Raw genomic sequence first — 22,953 nt, 5'->3', positions numbered from 1 at the left:
ATATAAGGTCAAAATCAGAAATGCTTGTTACGAGAGTACTTAAAAAAATCTTTCAGAAAAATGCCTATTTAGGGTCAGGTGCTTACAAATATTTCTGTATTATGAATTAGTGGTGTAGTTAAATATAATTTTAACACAACAAATATGTATATTTTTTATTAATCTTCATTTCCTTTAGAGAGGGAACGCCGACACTACTTGAAGAATGCGATCGATTTAACAAAGGGGGGGGACACATTTAACATTTTCATATTCCTTATAAGATATATTTTTAAACTAAAGAAAAAAACGTGTTGATACAAATAAGTGTAGAATTAAGGACATACCGAACGCTTCAATACTTATGGTGAATACTATCTAATTTTAAAATAGGAAGAGCGTAGTTACCCTGTGAACAAATCATGCGTAACTAGGCAATATAAGCCGCGCGAAAAATAATGTAACTTTGCGCGGATGCGCACACTATTGGGATGCGTTCACAAAACAAATTCTAGCGGTTCAATTTGAACTGATTTGTAGAGAACGTTTCAAAGGTATTTATGATTAGTTTGAAGACAAAGTACCTATTTTGGCAGCGTAATTTCCTTTTGCCGTCATGATGTGCGACGGCACTAGACGTAAGGTATCTAAGGCGTTAACTAAGAATGCAAAATTAAGCACAATCATGTTCAAATGTTGTTTGTTTATAAATTTACATATTTGCACAGTGATCATTTAAGAGACTTCGTTTTTGCTCTTATAAAAAAAGGGCGTGCCTTTCTAACAAACTACAAATATAGCAACCAGTGCCATCTGTTGGTACCTCTAATTATTAGTAAAACTTTAATAATAAATTATATGTTTCATATTCTTAACACGATGTGGCGCGGGAATTTCTTTATTTAAAAAAATGATGAAACAAAATGTATTAAAATATTAAAAAAAAAACTTTCAATACCAGAGTTTTTCCTCGGGGACATCAAGAAAAAAATTATTATCTGGTGATTTTGGGACACAAATCGCCTTGTATTTTGCGTATCGCTTGTGAAAGATATTACTCTATTTTTCGTAATTTTTTTCTGCAAGGATGCATTCTCTATTCCAGCTAGTAAATATAATAACGGATTCAATTTCGACTGTTGAGCTTGAACAGGGACCCATCATTATTTTTATTTTTATTCTTTTAATTTTATGTTTATATAAGTTCATCTAACGTGTAAATTAATATTTAAAAAAATCAACTATTGTTTCTGTGATAGATTGTTTTCCTTGCTAATAAAAAATAACCCTTTGTGGCATAAAAATAATAAAAATAAAATTATAAAAAAATTAAATTATTTAACAAAAAAGCTCTGTATGTGGAAACAAAAGTGTGGTGCTAAAAGGGTTAAATTTGCTTCTCTTTATGTAAAGGAAAAACAATAAAAATGATATCTCCAATTTTTGGAGGAAGTTCCCGCGCCGCACCCTGCATTATAATTAAATTTTTTCACTGTTTTAAATCATTCAAATTTTTATTTTAACTCGATTAAAAATGCTACTTGGTGAAGCCCACAATATGACATAAAATATGGCACTTGATGTGATAATAAAGTTAAGCTAAACACTATACTTGACCCTTTGTGTGATATTATGGTTAGGTTGTACATAACGAAACACATGGCACTTCAGGTGATATTGATATTAGGCTGTACATGACACAATATATGACACTTAACGTAATATTAAGGTTAAGCTGTACGTGACACAATACATGGCGTTTAAGGTGATATAAAGGTTCAGCTGTACTTGAGGTGATATTATGGTTAAGCTGTACATGACGCAATACATGGCGCTTGAGGTGATATTGAGGTTAAGCTTTAGATGAGACAATTCATGGCGTTTGAGGTGATATGAAGGTTAAGCTCTTTTCGAGGTGATATTATGGTTATGCTGTACATGACACAATACACGGCGTTTGAGATGATATTATGGTTAAGCTGTATATGACACCTGGCACTTTAGGTGATATTAGGAAGCTGTATGTGACACAGTACATGGCGCTTGAGGACATATTAAGATTAAGCTTTAGGTGATTTAAGGTTAAGCTGTATATGACACGTGGCACTTTAGGTGATATTAGGAAGCTGTATGTGACACAGTACATGGCGCTTGAGGACATATTAAGATTAAGCTTTAGGTGATTTAAGGTTAAGCTGTATATGACACGTGGCACTTTAGGTGATATTAGGAAGCTGTATGTGACACAGTACATGGCGCTTGAGGACATATTAAGATTAAGCTTTAGGTGATTTAAGGTTAAGCTGTATATGACACGTGGCACTTTAGGTGATATTAGGAAGCTGTATGTGACACAGTACATGGCGCTTGAGGACATATTAAGATTAAGCTTTAGGTGATTTAAGGTTAAGCTGTATATGACACGTGGCACTTTAGGTGATATTAGGAAGCTGTATGTGACACAGTACATGGCGCTTCAGGACATATTAAGATTAAGCTTTAGGTGATTTAAGGTTAAGCTGTATATGACACGTGGCACTTTAGGTGATATTAGGAAGCTGTATGTGACACAGTACATGGCGCTTCAGGACATATTAAGATTAAGCTGTACTTTAGGTGATATTAAGGTTAAGCTGTATATGACACGTGGCACTTTAGGTGATATTAGGAAGCTGTATGTGACATAGTACATGGCGCTTGAGGACACATTAAGGTTAAGCTGTACACGACACAATACTGACATTTGATTTGATGTTATTTGTGGTAGCATTAAGGTGAAGCTGAAAGCAGTGAAAAGGTGAAGAAATTGGGTAAGAGGATGGTTGGAAAGTAACTGGCCATTCAGATCTAGTCATCAAAAACGGTTAAAGCCAATTCAAGCAACTTTGCAATTTTGGTTGGTGTTTTTTCACCAGGATGTTACAGAGTATTAAACACTCAAAATTGTATTTTTTATGGCAAACAGTGTGGTTTGTTGGTGTTTTAGTCGCTACATATAACAACTTAAACATGGCTCTGAGAAAAGTAATTCTAAACTCATTCAGCGACTTTCTCAAACGCAATTTAAATTCATAAGAAGATAACTACCCACGCAATATTGTTCAAAAATAGGTTGTATTCTTCTGCCTTCTATATTTAAATTTTATGTTCTCGGTTTAAATATTAACTTGCGCACGAAAATTTTTACAATTTTTTAAATTTCTGAATGTGCAAAACTTAAAGAATGTGTAAGTATATTTTTACTGTCTGACTCTTTTTTCAATTTAATTTTGTAATGACTTCTTTCTGGAGCGTTGCAGACAACTTATCCCACAGTAAGAATTGTTTTTTTAATACATTTATTTATTGAACGCCCTAAGGGCCTTTGCATACATAGTACACATTCCGCATTGCATACATATTCCGTATGCTTCTTAGTGTAAGCGAGGGAGCGAATCTTGTCATCTCAATAACACCTATGATATGGAATACAGTTAGTATTCGTGGAATTTTTTTACTGGAAACATAAGATTGTTTTTTACTTGCCATAAATAACAAGTCTAGACTTATTGTAACGTCATTTGCTTAAATTAATATGATTTCTACACCCTAACTGAAGAATATTCGTCGAAGTTTTAAAATTTAAAAAATTTAATCAAAAAGAGGAGAACTACTGAAATATGTTATTTTTAGGAGCGTTCGATTATTAAAGCGTTAGTTATTCAATTGCTCGATCTTTTCCACATTTCCTCATTCAATTACTAATATATTAATAATTACTTGTTTTATTGCGCGATAAATCTGTCTGAGGCTTGCAATTTATAGCGCAGTATTTCACAACGATTATCACAAATTTATGAGTTTTTAAGTATAAATTCATTAGATTTTTTTGTTCGAGCGTACGTCCGTTAATTAATCTCTTTTTAATATGTGAAATACAGATATATGTAAGTGACGTATTACGCCGTTTTAGCGTAATGGCAAGCGTTATAACAAACATAAAAGGTAACAATATTTAACATACAATATACTGTGACCGTGATATTGTAATAGCAGCTCTTTTGGATTATACTGCTCCATGATTGGAGTTGGCATCACATCTTCATACACAAGCACAGACTTCACTAAAACCTTCTTTTTCACAACTGCCCTTGATGATGGACACTATAATGCTATCCGAAACGTTGGCTAAAGAAGGAAGTAGCGAAACACGGCATAATACCACAAAAATAAATCACTATAATTATACATAAATAACATAACACAATTTATTATTATTTTTTTGATAAATTAATGTTTCAGGAGATTTTTTCAATGTGGATGAGTGTTTCAGGCGAACAATTATTGCTTATAAAAATAATTGTTATCCTTTGTGCTATGCATAAATAAAATCTTGTCTTTAAAAACATTAATTTATCAAAAAAATAATAATTAATATTTGACAAGTCCAAGTATTTCACCTAAAAAATGTATACAATTTGTATCAACGCCATCTAGTGAGAGATTTAGCACTTACAATGCCTTTCTCATATAAAAATAAAGTTGGTTGTTCTCAGGTGAAAAAAATGTAAAAAGCAGTAATTGTTGAATGAAACACTAGCATATATTGAATATTTTCTCGGGTAAGAAATAAGCCCCCATAGCTCAGTGGTCAGAGCTTTCGACCGGAAATCGAATGGACACGGGTTCGAGTCCCGTTGGCGTCATGTATTTTTTATCAGGAGATTTTTTCAATGTGGATGAGTGTTTCAGGCGAACAATTATTGCGTATAAAAATAATAACACAATTTAATACAATCATTGTGTTATTCATGTAATATATGTATCAATACAATATATGTTACATAATTGTTTAATACGCACATAGAATGAATTAAAAATTACCTTCTCCAGTCAATTTAAAAATAATAAGTAATTGATTAAAAACACTGTGATTGTAATAATTTTAATATTAAAAAAAATGTAAAACTTTTTATACTAAAATTCAAATATTTTATATTTCTCGCATTTTTTTTCCTTAATTCATTTATTTTTTCTTTCATTTCAATTTATTTATTTTTTATTTCTTATATTTTTCTAATATTAAAAGTAATTTAAATTTCGCGCACATTAAAACCAATAAAAAATGTTTGTTGAATTTCTGAAATTTATATACTTAAGCTATCAATATTGCTATTTCAAACTGATATTGTGATAAATAGATATTATTATGGGGCCCTATTCTCTTACCTGTTATAGCGCTGTCCATTTAATCTGTACTGTGTGTAAAGGGTTGTGATAATGTAAAGAATGTAGTTGAATAATTACTTAGATATTTATTGAAAGTACGGTACACTATTAGTTTTTTTTTAATTTTTTTATTTATTATTATTTTTTTTATTTATTACAACTCTTCATAGGGTTTTTATGAAGAGCTAAGAACTGTCAACTGTCAAGGCGGACGTGGGAAACAGGAATGCTTGCCGTCGGCTAGAAGTGCCGAGACCGCCGTTTTCGGGTGGCGATCCATAAAAATATTTTTCTATTATTAAAAATAAAAATTAATATAAAAATTATCGTTTAAAGTTATTTGCCAGTTTTTACCTCTACATTATGTTTGATGACCCATCCAAATATAAATTTCTTGGAAGAAATATATTTTTAAATAAATTGTTGTTGGAGAAGAAAACATAATACACTTTTAGCAAGATTTACGATTCTAGATTACATAAAATGAAAAAAAAAATTGCAGAAAAAAAAATCTACAAAATAGTCATATTGTGAATGTAGCATGTTTAACCTCAACCTTTCCGCTTTAGAAGGGCGGAAGAAAATTTGTTAAACTTATAACGAAAATAACTTTTTTTGTTTTATTACATTCTCAGAAAAGGAAATCTTATTACTTCACTCAAAAGGCGAAATAAACCTCAAAGTCCATTAGGAATGTAAAAAAAATGTGATTTAAAAATTGGTTTAAGTTTTAATGGGACAAAGCCCATTTTTAAATGAGATTTAAAAGGGATATTTTTAAAATCGTAAAATGGTTAGAGTTTTTTAAATTAGCTACGTATAATTGTGTTATGTGAAAAATAATCTTAAGAGCTGAACAATTTATAGAGTTTCTAGCCTTTGTGTGATTTTATTATTTACAGAAATATATATTTACCTGACAGATCACTTTATATAAACACTATTAAATAATTTTGACTTATTTTCACCCCATATTTTGCGTATCGCTTGTGAAAGATATTCCTCGTGGCATTTATTTTTTCTGTTAGGTTACAACCTTTATTACAGCGACAAATATTGTTATTAAAATGACAGATCCCGTTTTAGTTGTTTTGCTTGGACTGGGATCCAATATAATTTTTTATCTTTATGTTACCCTGTAAAATAATATTTTTTTAATTAAAAAGTTGTTTGTGTAACAGTTTTTTCCTTAGTTATAAATAAATTGTTTAATGCCTAAAAATAATAAAAATCAATATAGAAAAAAAAAATTAGTATACAAAAAAATAAAAAATTACACACGAAAATTTTTTAAATAATTATTTAAGGTGCTAGCTCAAACTATGGTATAAAAGTGGAAATAAAAGTGCGGTGCTGAAAGGGTTTACAATTTTTTTGTCGTTTTTTACGTATTTAGTTATTTACAATGAAGGTAACTAACCATCATGTCAATTTTGCAGCCTCATATATGCAGCTAGGATGAAATGCGTCACTCCTTGCTAAATAACAACAAATTGTAATCTTTTCATGCGTTTCTCTTGTTATTCTGTCTCGTGACAATACTATTCTCATTCAATCTTTCCATGTGTTTCTTTTTTTACTACTTATTCTTTTTGGATCTTTTTGCACATAATTCCGATAAAGCTGATTTTATAAATCAGATGCCTCATGTATCTCAGTAGAGCATTCAGTATAATTTCAATTACAAGTGCATCTAGAAGACGGTGTGATCTTTATCAATTTCAGAAAACTGTTGTCGCCAGTACATAATACCTGCAGTAAGGAAAAATTGAGCTTATTTAAGGTGCACAGGTATGCCAATAAAATACGTTCTATCGGTTAATCTTTTCTGTGATCATTACTGTATATCTTTGGAGTACGATCATCTCTCTTGGTACCAGAACCAAATTGTTTTATCAGATAAAATTAATCATTTATTGTTTCTTCACGTCGTCCTTTAAAGCTGCAAGAACTCTTAGGGCTCTAATTTGAAGGCTTCCATGTTCGATGGGTAAGGCTCTCGACTAGTAATCCGACGGTCGTGGGTTCAAATCCCGGCGTGCGCATGGAAGAAACTCTCACTTTCACTCTATTGTAAGACCACCATATTGAATTGAAATGTTTCTTAAAATGGCTTTAGCCTTGTTTGGTGACTGGATCTGAATAGCCAGGTACTCCCCACTTTCCTCTTCCTCATCTCCTTCTCCTCTCCACTACCTTAAGCCTCACAACATAGCCTGATTGGGGATGCCATAGTCTAACTGGCTATAGACGGTTGGGAGCAGTTGTGACTATTTGGTGGTATTTACATTTTTAAAAAGGCCTTAGTAAAAAACGTGTTTTAAATTTTACTTAACTCATGAACTATTTACGATTCACTAATCAATTGCTGGTCATCAGTTGTGTAAAACTTAAAACACGTTTATCAATAAGGCCAACCATTGATTAATAAATCAGAAATGGTTGATTATCAAATGTGTAAAATTTATAACACGTATATACTAGTAAGGGCTTAAACACATTTTAAATGGACATTTTTTATTCGTTTATTAATATAAAACGCCTGAAAAAAAATTTTCTTTTCAGTTATGTCTTTTCATAGTCAATTTGTTTAAAGCCGAACCACCCGGATACCCCAGAGATAAAACAGCGATTTCTCACGCCGACCGTGGTTGGTTAATCGGGTTTATTCACCATGTATAATAACATGATAGCCAGGTGGATGGAGTCCCCATATTTTATTCAGGAGGGGTAATTGGATGAGAGAGGCTCCACCGCAAGGGAGTAGATGCGGAATAAAAACCTTGACAAGCGAGTTTTCCGGATTGGCTAAACGATGAAACAATCTGAGCGGCGCCGAAGCTCTCGGAGAGGCACTGAAAAATGACTGAAAAGGAAATGAGCTTTTATGAGAACCCGTAAACAACAGAGTACATTAAATAAAGGAGATTCTTTTTGTGAATTGTAAACAAGGATGCTCTCATTGTGAAATAATTTGATTCAACACATTCAAACTAAAAATTCAATTGAAAAATAAATATCATTTCTCAATTTCAACGGCCTAACCCCTAGACCATTTATTATTAGAGCAATGTTGCGATTGCAAATTGCAACTCTCATAAATTAACTGTCAAAAATATGGATTTTCGCTTTACATTCGATTCCAGATAAATTTGCTGTTTTTGAACGTATTTCAAAACAAAATAGTGTTTTGGAAATCATATGAAAGCCTCTTTTAGAAAACATGTCAGTAAACTTTAATTACTACTTCACACTAAACTAATTTAGTTTTTCAGAAGGGTAAATTGCAAACTTTTAAATACAAATAAAGAGAATTGTGTACTGTCTTTCTAACGCTGTTTAAATCATGTACTTCAATAAGAACATGAAATAGCATGACGAGTCCGTATCAAGTTGGAAGAAATATCTCGCAAAAGGACTTTATGGGTATTCGACGCCTGGAAGAAATATGCCCCAAAATTGATTTACTGATAAAAAATATAAATAATACTTTACTTGACTGATCAAGCATAATATTACCTTATGGCAACAACCCACGGAGAATACAGTTTAAATAATAATAAAATACCAAAAAGCGTCAGGTTGGAATATGCAGCGTGGCAAGCCACCAATGAAATCTTATGAGTTACTAAAAATTCACGCTCTTTCTTCCAAAGGCAAGAGACGTGCAAACTGAACACCTGCTTTTGCGTGCAGTCTAGCTATAGTAAGTTATTTCAAAGATTTTAATAATACGTTTTAACAGGATTCCCAGCCGTGTCGACTTAAGTATCAAATTGATTATAAGTGAGATGACCTATAATAATATCCAATACGGACCAACTCGCCAGGTGCAAGTTCCCATGTTAAATTATTCAGATAGTGAATGACAATTATTATTGACTCTACAGTTGTTCTCATTGTGGGAACATCAGGTGGTATTACTAATTTAAATGGCCATTGATATGAAGCATGTATGTGTGAATTTACCGTGGGGTCGACAACTGCTCTCAAAATCTTGATTCTAATTGGTGATCTGTAACTGGAGCAGTACTGAAATTACCATCATTTAGGCTCACAGAGTTTTTTTTTTTACTCCACACAGGAGGCCCTGAAGAAAATAATTTCCCTCAGGACCCATGTCATATTTGGGGATGCTGTGTGGAGGGTCTTTTTGTGGAGAGGAAGGAGTGAACATGGGTCTTGAAGAGTCCCAAGTTGTAGTAGGAGGGAGGAAACACAGAGGCCGGCAGTTCGTTCCACAGCAGAGCTGTTATCATGAACTGTACTGTCATCCGCGTAACAATGAATCGGTGCACATGTCAAAAGGTCATTGATGTGCAACAAAAACAAAGTCGGAGACAGAACCGATCCCTGTGGGACGCCAGCATTTATAGTTTGCGGTGATACGAAAGTTCACACAAGCAAGGTAACGTCGGGTGCCATGTTGGACACAGGAAGATTAAACTAATACTACTGTGGTACTATTATTATTATTATCACAGCTTCAGTCAACATCGTGCCTTTTGGTATGCACCACACCGCTGCTATCACTCCCTAGGCGGCACCGCCCACATTAGGAACGGCGGGAATTAATAATGAAATAATATTATAAAACCATTTGCAAATTAATTCATTGTCTAAACTTCGTCATAATTTATTATGCTGGGTGTGAGATTGCCATAATGGATAGGTACTATGCCGTCATTGAAACACATTCGCCGTTGTTTGCGAGTGTTTTTGACATAAAACAAACTCACATAACGAGTGATAGTAAGGTAGCTCCCATGTAGCTTGTCATGATGAGGTGTGGATTGGAGCTTTTTATAATGATTTAAATACAAGCGCGTTGGTTCATTTCCTAATATGGAAATTAAATTTAATTATTTTTCTGCTTATAGTTGCTACCACATTTTTTCCTTATTGAGTAATCTTAAATCACGGAACAAAGAATTCTGTTTTTTTTATAGTGTCATAACAGTAAAATAATGCAAGATCATACGTTTTACGTTTTTCTAATCTGATGGCGTAGAAATATTATAAATGCATTTATTAAATACTACTACTACTACTTCACTGTGAAAAAATGATATCGCTGATTTACAAAAATCATGGTAAAAAAGTGACAGCATACTATTTCCTGATAAATGATTAGTACTTACATAATATATCAGAACACGTGTTCATTCAGCTGTGTTTATCTTGTTATTATATAATCGTAAATATTTCCAACATCTTCATAACACATTCGTGTTTAACTAATATTTTACTATGAAATCTGTCAATTCAATCGCTAAAGCCTGCAGTCCCATTTTTAAACATGAATACGAATAATTTGAAGAATTTTTTAATAAATAAGCAATATATTATATAAGTTTTTTCAGTAGTTTTAGCTTTAATTTGGCATTTTTAGTTGAAAACTTTTTAAAATCAATGGCGGTTGTGGGGAGGTAGTTTGTACCGGGGTAATTTTAAACTTAAAAATGGACTAAAAATGATATGACGACGCCATATTAGTCTCATTTTAAAGAGTAATGATGAAAGTTTATGCCACATTTGTGGTGGCTAGATGTCGCTAAGTGCAAACGCGCAAAGTGATTCATTTTGTTCATGGACTTGAACATATCTCAGAGACTAATTATCCGATTCGAATAAACCAAGTGTTGTTTTGAATAAAAATGTACATGTTACAAATGATCATGGATTTTAGGAGTGCACTTTAAAAATTTGAAAAGATACGATGCTGTAAATTAAAAAACGTACGTGTGTACCTCCAGAGATTCTTTAAACTCAAACTTATAAAAAATACTACTCGAACAAACCAACATTATTATAGGTAAGTTGTTCAGGAGTACAATTTATGATAAATTAATGTAAGTTGCAAATGAATTAAGCAAATCAAAAAAAAAATTGCATTTAATTTCAACTTACGTAGTATACACATCGACTTAGAACATACAAGATTGATGTTTTCACGAAAACTGCGACATTTACAATTTTTAGAGATTTTGTTTTTTTTTTTAAGCCCACACAGGAGGCCCTGATGAAAATAATTTATCTCATGGCCTATGTCATCTTTGGAGATGCTGTATGTAGGATCTTTTTAAGGAAAGGAATGAGAGGAAGTTCTGCGAAGGAAAAATGTATGAGGGGTGGGTAGGAACCTAGGATAGGTTTTTTTTTTATTTTTTATATTAACTCCACACAGGAGGCCCTGAAGAAAATAATTTCCCTCAGGGCCTATGTCATCTTTGGGGATGCTGTGTGGAGGGTCTTTTTTGGGAGAGGAAGGAGTGAACATGGGTCTTGAAGAGTCCCATGTTGTAGGAGGGAGGAAACACAGAGGCCGGCAGTTCGTTTCACAGCCGAGCTGTTGAACTTAAGAACGAATCGTAGAAGCGACCCGTTCTCATGTGACAAATGTCAACCGTGTACAAATGTTGGGCACGCGTTTGGCGTGTATCCAGACTACGCACCGGTGCCGAAGGGATCAATGACGCTAGTTCCTCAGAGCATCTTCCATTGTAATACCGATAGAACAAGGAGAGCATACCTACCTGACGCCTGTGCTCTAAAGATTGCAGTCCGTTTGTTAAGATTGGGGAATCTATCAAACGGACCGCCCGTTTCTGCACAGAGTCAAGGGTTTTTTTCAGGTATTTAGGGGCTCCGGACCAAAGATGGCTGCCAAATTCGACAGTAGGGCGCACTTGCGATTTGTACAGGGTCAGCAGTTGTGTATTATTAAAGTATCTGCGGGCCCTGTACAGTACGCCCAGCTTCTGAGAGGCCAGCTTTACTCTGGCTTCGATGGAGCCCCCATACCTGAGCTGGTCACTTATAGTTACACCAAGCATATCAATGGAAGGCCTGTTCGGAAGATTGCTTCCGTTGAAGGAGACTAGATTATCATTTAGATCCCTTTTAGACGTAATCAGACAGGATTGGGTCTTTGAAACATTAAATTCGACGAGATTATTCTTACCCCAGGAGGAAATACTCTCGAGATAACCGTCCATTCTCTGCTTCAAAGCCCTCCGAGCCGTTGGAGTTTGTGTGCCCTTTGGGGGCTTGTCAAACAAAAAGCTATCATGAACTGTACTGTCATCCGCGTAACAATGAATCGGTGCACATGTCAAAAGGTCATTGATGTGCAACAAAAACAAAGTCGGAGACAGAACCGATCCCTGTGGGACGCCAGCATTTATAGAGTGTGAGGATGAGGTGAAACCGTCAGCAACTGCCTGAATCGACCTATCCCTTAAAAAGTCAGCAATCCACGTACACAGGGATGCGGCCAGTCCGTAAGAATGCAATTTGTTGATAAGTCCTCGGTGCCAGACCCGGTCAAAGGCCTTGGATATGTCTAGTGCGACCGTTTGGGTCTCACCGTGACGTTCCAGGCACCGCCCCCAAACATGCGACACATACGCGAGAAGATCACCGCACGAGCGGTTCCGCCGGAATCCGTATTGACGGTCGTTGATAATTTTGTTCTTCTCGAGGTATGTGAGCAGTTTGTCGTTGATCACACGTTCCATCACTTTGGACAGAACTGATGTGATCGCTATGGGGCGGTAGTTGGCCGGGTTGGAGCGGTCACCTTTCTTGGGAATAGGGTAAATGACCGCTTTTTTCCAACCAGAGGGCACAGTGCCACACTTCAGGGACATTTTGAAGAGCTTTGTCAAAACTGGAACTATTTCCGCAGCACACCTCTGCAATACCAGGGCAGGTATTCCATCAGGTCCACTAGCTTTGTTAACATCGAGCCCCCGTATAACGTGGAGTACATCCCGATGCCGGATCCTCAGCTTTTTCATATAGAAGCCGCAGTGAGGAACCGACGGCGGAACAGCACCTCCGTCATCGAGGGTCGAGTTTTCCGCAAACATTTTCCCTAATAAGTTAGCCTTTTCGGTGGCGGTGTTTGCTAGTGAGCCGTCAGGTCTGGTAAGAGGTGGCAAACTGGGTTTGCAAAAATGCCGACCTATTGAGCCCGCAAGGGACCAGAATGCTCTGCTGCCATGCGGGCAGGCAGCCAGCTTTTTGCTGATCTGCAGGTCGTGTTCGAATTTTGACCTATTAATGATTCTCTTGCATTCCTTTGCCGATTTGTTGTATGCTGAGGTGTAGCTGTAGGTGTCTTCAAGTGACGGATAAATGATCTATCCGTCCCGCTGCGGCGCAAGGCGATGGATACAGAGAGACCAGTTGGAGAGGTCAAAGGGTCTCCCCAAACCAGCCTCTGCCCATCTGGCACACTATGTAGCTGGTGGGCAGGAACATCCAGAACACACCTCACCCGATGAACACGGGCACCCCTGCTAAGTTAAGAAACGTAGCGAACCACTTAGGATGACCTATGGCAGAAATGTTGATTATCCGAAAAATGTTTCCTGGGGCGACGGTACCCAAATCCAACTCCCAAATTTATGACCCAAGAAGAATATTTCAGGCCTGTAAAAATGCTTTAAAGTGTTATCTAAGTTCATGATGTTTTTCAAATCGAGTTTTTTAACTATGACCGGAAAACATTTTTTTTATTTGTCCCTGAAAACTTGCTTTTGGCAATGTGATTTTCCACACGATTTTTTTTCGTTTACGTTTGATACACTTTAAACACGTAAAAGAGCGAATATATTATTAGAAAACCCTTTACACAAACTGTCGAAACAGCGTTTATGAACCTTCCGAAAATCTTTAATAAACCTTGAACCGTTGGCCAAGCAAGCGCTTGCTTATATTTTTATTTAAACCATTTTTTTTATAAATGTACGTGATATTTTCCAAAAGCGATTATTCATATATTACGAATTTTACGAAAAAAATTCTAAAGAAAAAACTTAAACAATATTTATGAACCATGTTTTGGTATGATTTATTTGATATTTTCGTTCCACTTAAAAAGTAACGTACTTTTATACAAACTTATACAGTACGTGTGTTGTGTACGTACTATTGAACCAGAAATACCAGTAAAAACATACTTTTACAGTCAGATAAAAGTTATAATTAGTGTGATAAGATGCAAATGACATAATGTTATTTGGGTGATACAGGCGGAGTAGTAAATTAAATAAACAAATTTTTGAATTGATAAAAACACAAGCTGGTTAATTTAGTAATGTCATAGCTATGAGTGGCATAACGCGTCTGGTTCTTGTTTAATTTGACAAAAATTGAAATGCTTTAAATTTTTATAAAGTGGTTGATCTTGTATGTGTAAATAAATTTATACGAAATTTTTTGTTTTTTTTTACCGCGCATGTAATGAATTAAAAAATAATATTGGGAATTTGACGCAACAAACTTTAAATCCTAAGTTAAAATTAGTGTTGAAACATAGTGTATATTAAAAGATTAAGGGACGTCAGCAAAATAAAATGCCGTCACAATTTTAACGATAAATGTGGTAAGTACTTTTTTTTCAATGTTGGATATTTATTTATTTATTTATTTATTTTTTTTTTTTTTTGAGAAAAAACAGATACAGATATCAATTGACAAAAATATATACGAAACATCAACTAGAGAATTCACCTGCATCCAAACTATTTCTCACGAATTAACTTAAACAGCAGAAAACATTTACAAATATTTTCACTTATAAATAGGGGAAAAATATATACATAAGAATATTATTTTACAAATAGAGATATGAAAGAAATGCGCAATATCCTTTTAAGAAATTACAAATTATTTTTGAAAAAATTTAGATGGTAAAACAAAAAAAATATATATATAAATAGATAAACAATGTTAAACAGAAAGTAAAAAATATATAAATATATTTAAACGAAGTATGTCTAAGTTGTTTACTTTGAACTTTGTAGGAAAACAGTCTTCATTTTTCTACTAAAAGTAGTGCGTGTATCAAAAAATAAGTCAGAGTCCTTGAGGTTTTGATTCTGATTAAGTGATTCGCACATTCTTCTGATTGGATCCCTGACATCAGCATTTGTACGCGTCCTGCTAATGTGGAATAAGTCGTTAAGCCTTGTTACTCTGGGTGGTACTTTGAAGTTTATCAATTTCAGTAAGTCGGGACAGTCAATAACGTTGTTACAGATTTTATACAGAGTCATGAGATCAAGGTATGTTCGCCGGTTAGATAGAGTGGAGACGTTATAACTCGAGAGCATATTTATGTACCCACGTTTGGGTGCGCTCATTCTGTAATTGAGGCATCGCAGAAATTTCTTTTGAATAAAAATTTCTTAATGCTTTGCCTGGTAGACAATGCCGGCAAATGACTTTTGGGTGTACTAGAGTGTTAATATTACAAAAATGGCATTATTGATGTTGTTGAGCTGAAATATATTTTTTTTTCGAAAATTCGAAATTTCAGTTGAGCCGTCATAAAATCTAATTTTCGAAAAAAAATATTTTTCAGCTCAGCAACATCAATAATGCCATTTTTTGTAATATTAACACTCTCGTACATCAAGAAGTCACGTGGTAAATATTCCCACAATCGCAATCGAAATATTGTTTGGTGATGTTTGGTTAGCAGATCTGGATAGCCATTTACTTCTCAACTTTTCTCATCTCTATCTCTTACCTCCCCCCAATCCCTTTAACCTCACAACATACCTCATTTTTGGCGACGCAATCGCCTCTCTATTTTGAAAATGGTGAGGTTTCACTTAAAACAATATTTAAAAATCCTTGTTGTTCCTGAATTTCCCAGTTCTATTTTATATCCTTAAATCGAGCCTACGATCATCCCAAGGACATAAAGCTAGGAAACCTTGAATAAACGATAATACTAATTTATGTAAATAAATAAACGTACGTTAGTGCTAATCAAATAATAACGACAATAGAGGGGCGGATTTTGAAACTAATAATGTTACAATGTGACATTTATTTTGACACATTGCGCGCCCGTTAAGATACAGTGGAACCTCTGGTAACGAGATTAATTCGTTCCAGAATTTTCTTTGTTATGTGAAACACTCGTTAAGCGAAACAATTTTTCCCATTGAAATCAATGTAAAATACGTTCCATGCCAAAAGAACACTTTTTTTTTACGTTATACAAATAAAATTACAAACTTATGAACTGTTAAGGAGCATAACAATCCGATTTCAAAATTTGAAAAAAACAATCGGAATAACTAGTTTATTACTTATGAATTTATAACAAATAATTCATTCCTTTTTACTAAAAAGTTGTCTAGAGACATTTTTTTTAGCCGACATTTCAAAATTTGGTGAAAATGTGACACAGTATTATCGTTAGCATTAAATTTGTAGAACGCGTAGCCACTTCCTTATAAAGGTGATGCTTCTCAATGTTTGATGCAACAGTTTCTTATGCTTTTAAGCATTTCTCTTATTGCACCAGAAGATTGTTGCTCTGCTACTTTCTCCTCATCCATTAACAAACTCCCTTCCATATCATCTTGCTGTAAAACACAATGCAACTCTATAAGCTCTTCGATGGTCAGCTCTTGACTGTGCCTTTCTCCAAGCTTATAAATATCGTTGTTACACACCTCCAGTCCCATGGTATTAGCCAAAGACACAATCTCGTTAACTGTGGACTTCACGGATACTGTTACAAACCCCTCAAAATCACATTCGATAACGCTCTTTGGCAAAAGCTTTTTCCAAGCAGAAGTGCGGGTCCTCTTGGTAACCTCTTCCCACGCTTTGTCAATCATCTTGAGGCAAGTAAAAATTTGAAAGTGATCTTTTGAAAACTCTCTGAGAGTGAGACTTATCCCTTCAGTCACCTCAAAACAACGCTCCAATAGAGTTTTAGTGGAGAGTTTCTTAAAGTTATAAATAACATGCTGGTACATAGGCTGAAGTAAAAGAGTGGTGTTGCATCTATATTGTTCTTGAGGATATTGCAAATTGTTGAATTACACCGATAGAATCTGGTCGCAAAAACAGCCAAGCTCACACCTCGTTATCGCTTTTTAGTGATTTTACATTGTATTTCTACAGTTACATTTATACTCTTATGGCTGTCTTCTTGTGATTTTGTCGTCAGGGAAATTTTCGCAAGGGTTGTTAAACGTTGTCCCCGGCTCACAAGTGAGTGACTTGAACATGGAACATTGCCTTTCATTTTATAGGGAACATTTATTTCATAATCTGTTTTGCTCGTTATGCGAATTACTCGTTATAGGAGGTGCTCGTTATGAAAGGTTCAACTTTAATTAAATGAACCATAATAAGCTCGCTATTATGACTCCTTGGCCGCAGATAATATTTTACTATGTGTAGATACATCCTTTTTACATCCAGAATAAATAAGAAGAGAAATAATAGTTGACCGAACGAAGCCATCATTTGACATTTCATCATCTGTCTGTAAATTTGTCTCTTACGTTCTGGTTCTGGTTCCAGATGGTGGCCATGTTGGATACTACCTCTATATACCACTAGAGTTCGCATGATCGTGGTTTCTATTACGAGCTGTCAAATTGGAATAATCAATATTACGGAAAGTTTGAAAAAAGAATAATTTTTATTGTAATTTTTTTTTTTATTGTTGATACATTGTTGATACATTTTTTTTTACAATATTTCATATTTCAATTTAGTAATGTTGGCCTCACTGGGTTGTTTACCCGTGCTGAGGCCCCCATTTTATAATTTAAGAATTTATACAATTAAAAGAAAATAAAAGAAAAACAACATTAAAATAAAGATAAATTTAAAATAAAAATAAAGATTAAAGATTAAAAATTAAAATATAATTATAACACTAAAAGAAAAATATCAAAGGAGAATGTAAATCGGCATTTATAATGATATATGTGTTTGTGCGTGTTGCGTGTTTTATATATTTTTTTTGTGTTGCGTGTATATGTTTTATTCTTTTATGTTATAGTATTTTGGTAATATTGTCTTTTTGTTCTTTAATCCATTTTTTTATTTTGTGTTTGAATTTATTTTTATTTTTCTCAATTTTTGTTTCAAGTGGAAGACTGTTGAATGCTTTAATAGCGTGGTATTTATGGTGTCTTTGTCCAAAGGTAGTGTTTACCGTCGGAGTTTTTATGTTTTCTTTGTACGCTTGTCTGACCGGTCTATTAGTGATATTTTGTGTTTGTTGGAGTTTGTTTTTTTGGTCGAAAATGTAGTTTAGTAGTGTTTTAACATATAATTGGCGTATATCAAGTACGTCACAGCTTTTAAATATTTGGTCTGTGTCGGTTAGTTTATGTTTTTTGAGTATTACCTTTAATATCGTTTTCTGTGCGATTTCTATTTGAGCGATAGCTGCGTTTGTTGCTCCTCCCCAAGCAATTATTCCATATTCTATTATTGATTGGCATAGTGCATAATATATTGTTTTCAATTGTTTTATTTTATATATGTTTCTTATGTTTAGGAAAATGTGTATTGTTCTGAGGAGTCTATTTGTGATTTGTTTGATGTGATGTGTCCATCTAAGATTATGGTCAATTAGGATTCCTAGATACTTTATTTGTTCTGTTTTTTCTAGAGGGGGGCAATCGCAGATGTTGGTGTTTATGCATTCGTGTATTTTTATGGTGTTTGTATTCTGACATTTCTTTGGAAAAATGATACAATTTATAATTTGAAATTAAAAAAAATATTACCATGAAATTTATGGTTTGTGATTGAGTAGGTATTTATATTAGTACCTACTTAACCATAATTCTTATGATTTCTGAGGAAACGTTGGTTTTGATTTATTAATAAGATAATATTAAAAAATATTTTTGGACGCGAAACTGACATAACAAACTGCTCACAGAACTACTAATTTATAATGATTTATAAGGTTTTAATGGTGCTTTTTTTTCTTTTTAATAGTCCACTCTTCGCTGTAAAATATTGATACTCTTACATCTTCTCATTCATACTTTTATGTTGGGGGCTGAATGACAAGGACATTCGTAGGCGCCTGTCAATGCAATCCTCGACCCGAATACCCCAAGGGGATGAAGCGCCGACCTATACCGACGGGAAGAAGAAATTATTTCAATATTGTCTACCTGGGTTCATTATTTTATTAATTTGCACGTCGAATCCTTTAGAGCTTAAATGCTTACGATTGTATTTAATGAGAGTAAAAGGAAGAACTCTCCAAAATGTTAAATAAAAACAGTTAAGTTAATCAAAAGAGATCGCCACATATCTAGCGCTCGTAAAAAAGAAGACGTCTTTGCCACTGGCATGCGTTGAGTCGTTGAGTTCTTTCCCGTAAGCCAATAGCTAATAATAATAATAGGTGTTGGCAAAGTAAATTTAAATGTCAATGTCAATGTGAAATGTCGAATATTGGCATTGTTATAGCTTATGTGGTTTTATGCAGGATAATGATAATTTTGCTCTTTGATATTGTTACCTTTCATCCTTATTACGTGCTCTTTCCTTGAGATATTGTTCTATTTGCTTAAATATAATAAAAATTGAATAATACACTACTTTTATTTGTAATAAGTGGGAGTAAAGGAGTAGATATGGAATTTGTTTTTTTCGAAAGCATCCTAATAGTATTTTTATCAAACGTTTTCAGATAACAATTTCCTTTTATCTAACAATATCACAAAATATCCTAATAATAAGAAATACTTATGTGTATCTTCAAGGATATTATGAGTTCCACTTATTTTCTTTGAGCAATTCAATTCATTATTTCTCCTAACGTTTGTTTGAAGGCTTTTACAACATCCGCTTCATTGATTGCGCGTTTTTTTTTGCTAAATAAGAATTGTACATACCCAAAACATAGTTTTAGCCAATATACTGGAAAATAATATGGATGACACTTCATGAATACAACATAGTTTAAATAAAATTCTACAACATTAAAAATGATATTCGACGTTCAGTCGATGTAGAAATATGCAGTCGATACAAGAAAATACTGTAAATAATAAGCACCGGCACACATCAGTTCTCAACCTGGGTAATGACTTAAGTAAAACACCGTGAGATGTTCTATCCAAACCATCATAAAATAAAGACGATTCAAATCAGAATTCACATTTTAATTATAAGTATTGTGCTAGTATACAGAAAAAACAGAGGGGTGTAGCTTATAAGTACTTCCTATTTCTTACAGCCAACCCAATTCACAAGATATAGTTATATGTATTTCAATACAACTGGGTTTTAATACACAGATAGAAACTGAGACAATCGGAATTCTTTCAGCGATAATTTCAGATTGGAGCACATTGTGCATCATCGCGCCATACGATACAGCAAATGGTGTAGGCGACTATTGCAGCAGTGGCCAGTTCAATTGGTAGCCAGCAGAAATTGGCCAGCCTTTAGGTGATCATGATCATTGGCTAATTCAGTCGGTAGTCAACAGGAATTGGCCAGCCTCTATATTGTCAACATACGTGGTTAATTCAGTCGGTAGCCAGAAATAATTAGCAAGCCTCTAGGTTATCAGCATCAACGGCTTATTCAGTCGGTAGCCAGGAATAATTGGCCAGCCTCTACGTTGTCAGCATTAGTGCTCAGCATCAGTGCCTAATTCAGTTGGTAGCCAGGAAGAATTCGCCAGCCTCTAGGTTGTCAGCATCAATGGCTAATTTAGTTGGTAGCCAGGAAGAATTGGCCAGCCTCTAACAATGGCTAACTCAGTCGGTAGCCAGGAATAATTGGCCAGCCTCTATGTTGTCAGCATCAGTGGATAATTCAGTCGGTAGCCAGGATTAATTCACCAGCCTCCAGGTTGTCAGCATCAATGCAGCGGGGATTGGCCAGCCTCTAGGTGATCAGCGGCACTGGCTTATTCAGTCAGTAGCCAGCAGGTATTCGTCAGCCTTTAGGTTGTCAGCATCTGTGGCTGGTTCAGTCGCAGGACTTCAGCGGCGGCATGGTCATTTGATTATAAGGGCCGGCACACAGAGACGCCCAATTATTGTAATGACGACAGATGCGTCTGGCTCAGCTGATAGAGAGAGTGCCGGTAGTAAACAGCTCGTTGCACATAGTTGTAATCTTTAAAATGATTGTGCCGTGATGGAGGAATAGAAACGAATACAGATTTCAGTTTACACTCAGAAATTGCAAGAACAGATCGCGTTGTTACCGGTGTTGTCGCTACTCCTAGTTTTAAAACTTGAATCCGCCAATATTTTGTTTTAATCGGATATTTATCTTCTACAAGCGTTTGTGTGACGTCAGCTTGTAAAAACATGTTTACGTTTTCAAAAAGCAGGTATTGTAGTGCGAATAATATTTCGCCCAGCAACTGGCTTTATCAATATTTTAATTTCGTTTTAGAAAACAGGGTTATCGAACTGTTTCATGTTCGATCCAGTCTTTTTACAGCCTGGTAACAGATTGATGCATTTTTCAACTGGTAAATATTATGATTTGGAAAAAGGGGTCATCAAACTTGCAGGTGTGCAACTTTAGCCGCAATTGATATTAAATCCAATAAAATAACTTTTCATGTTCGATACAGACTCGTTAATGCATTGTCCGTTTGAACAAAGGAACAAACAGCAGAACCATTTCCAATTCCAACAGCGGAGTAGATAAAGGATATTATATAAAATTAAACAATAAGACTTTAAAATGAACAAGTTCAAATAAATGTTGTTGATTTTCGAAATAAATTCACCTAAAGGTAGGAATGGCGATTCTATCGTTCAGTGTGGTACGTGTCACAGTGTTGTACGTGTCACAGTGTCATACGCGTCACGGTGTGACACATGTCACAGTATGACATGCCATTGCACACCGTGAACTCGTTCACAATACCCGTTGATAAAGTACCTAATAATAAATGGTCAACCATTGTTATGACGTTGGCTATTTTGCAGTAGGCCCATACATACATATTTTTTGTTACATCCATTAACTCCACATTGTAGGCCCTGGGGAAAATAATTTCTCTCAAGGCCTATGTCATCTTTGGAATGCTGCGTGGAGGGTTTTTTTGAGAAAGGAAAGAAGGACACGGGTCTTGAAAAGACCCATTTTATAGGAGGGAGGAAACACAGAGGCCGGCAAATCGTACCACAGCTAAGCTGTTGAACTCAACGACGCGACGTGTCATAGAAGCCACCCTTTCTCATGTAACAAATGTCAACCGTGCACATACGTTGGGCGTTGTTTATAATTTCCTGACTACGCACCGGTGCCGAAGGGATCAATGACTCTAGTCCTTGAAGCATCTTCAAAAATATTACCCGTAGAAAAGCGGCAGCATACCCAACTGACGCCCGTGTTTTAAGAATTTCAATCTGTTTGTTAAGATAGGGGAATGTATCGAACGGACCGCCTATTTCCGCACAAGAGTCTAAGGTTTTTTCAGGTGTTTTGGGGTTCGAGTCCAGAGACAAATTCAACAGTGGGTGCACTTAGGATTTGTCTGTGCTGTATTTTTTATGTATTTGTCATGTGTTTTAAATTGCGCGTAAAGTTTTTAAAAACAGTTTCTGGCGTCAGAACCGGTAAGCCGCCTCTTGTCATGAGAAAAAAATGCTATTTAGTTAGTAGGTATGTCCAATTACAGATATCGGACTGTCAGATGCCGTTCACTTCCCTGAGTATGTAACAACACTTAATCCTTGGATAACTTTAAAGGCGCAATCTTTCTAAAATATCTCCTCATAAAAAAAGACTAGCCGTTTAATTGAGCCTTTTTACGGTTTACCAGGAGTTGTACGAATACGGCTCATCAAAAAGCGTTACCTCAATTGTGCGGCTAGTTCATGAACGACTCATCGCTGCTTCGTTCAGCGTCTTGTTCCAATGAGATGGTTTTGCTAGAAGTCGGAAGGTCTTATGTAAATTGGTGGCATAGCCGCTCAAGCAATGGCT

The 22,953-nt window shown here is 34.9% G+C and overlaps 1 protein-coding gene across 2 annotated transcripts in view; it reads left to right on the top strand.

Annotated features, from left to right (window-relative positions):
• Positions 1 to 22,953, top strand: part of sNPF-R (short neuropeptide F receptor) — a 294,572-nt gene that overhangs the window by 61,589 nt on the left and 210,030 nt on the right. The window contains exon 1 of one of the 2 annotated variants that reach the window (XM_089633408.1): positions 14,315 to 14,581. The exons of the other annotated variant lie outside the window; for it this stretch is intronic. The gene's annotated coding sequence lies outside the window, so the exon portion shown is untranslated. Of the gene's footprint in view, positions 1 to 14,314; positions 14,582 to 22,953 lie in introns of those variants that run through there. 2 annotated transcript variants of the gene reach the window in all.

This window comes from Hesperophylax consimilis, chromosome 7, assembly GCF_061612785.1.
Source record: "Hesperophylax consimilis isolate HC1 chromosome 7, BYU_Hcon_1.0, whole genome shotgun sequence".
NCBI lineage: Eukaryota > Metazoa > Arthropoda > Insecta > Trichoptera > Limnephilidae > Hesperophylax > Hesperophylax consimilis.
This window is presented reverse-complemented; position numbering and strand designations above follow the sequence as displayed.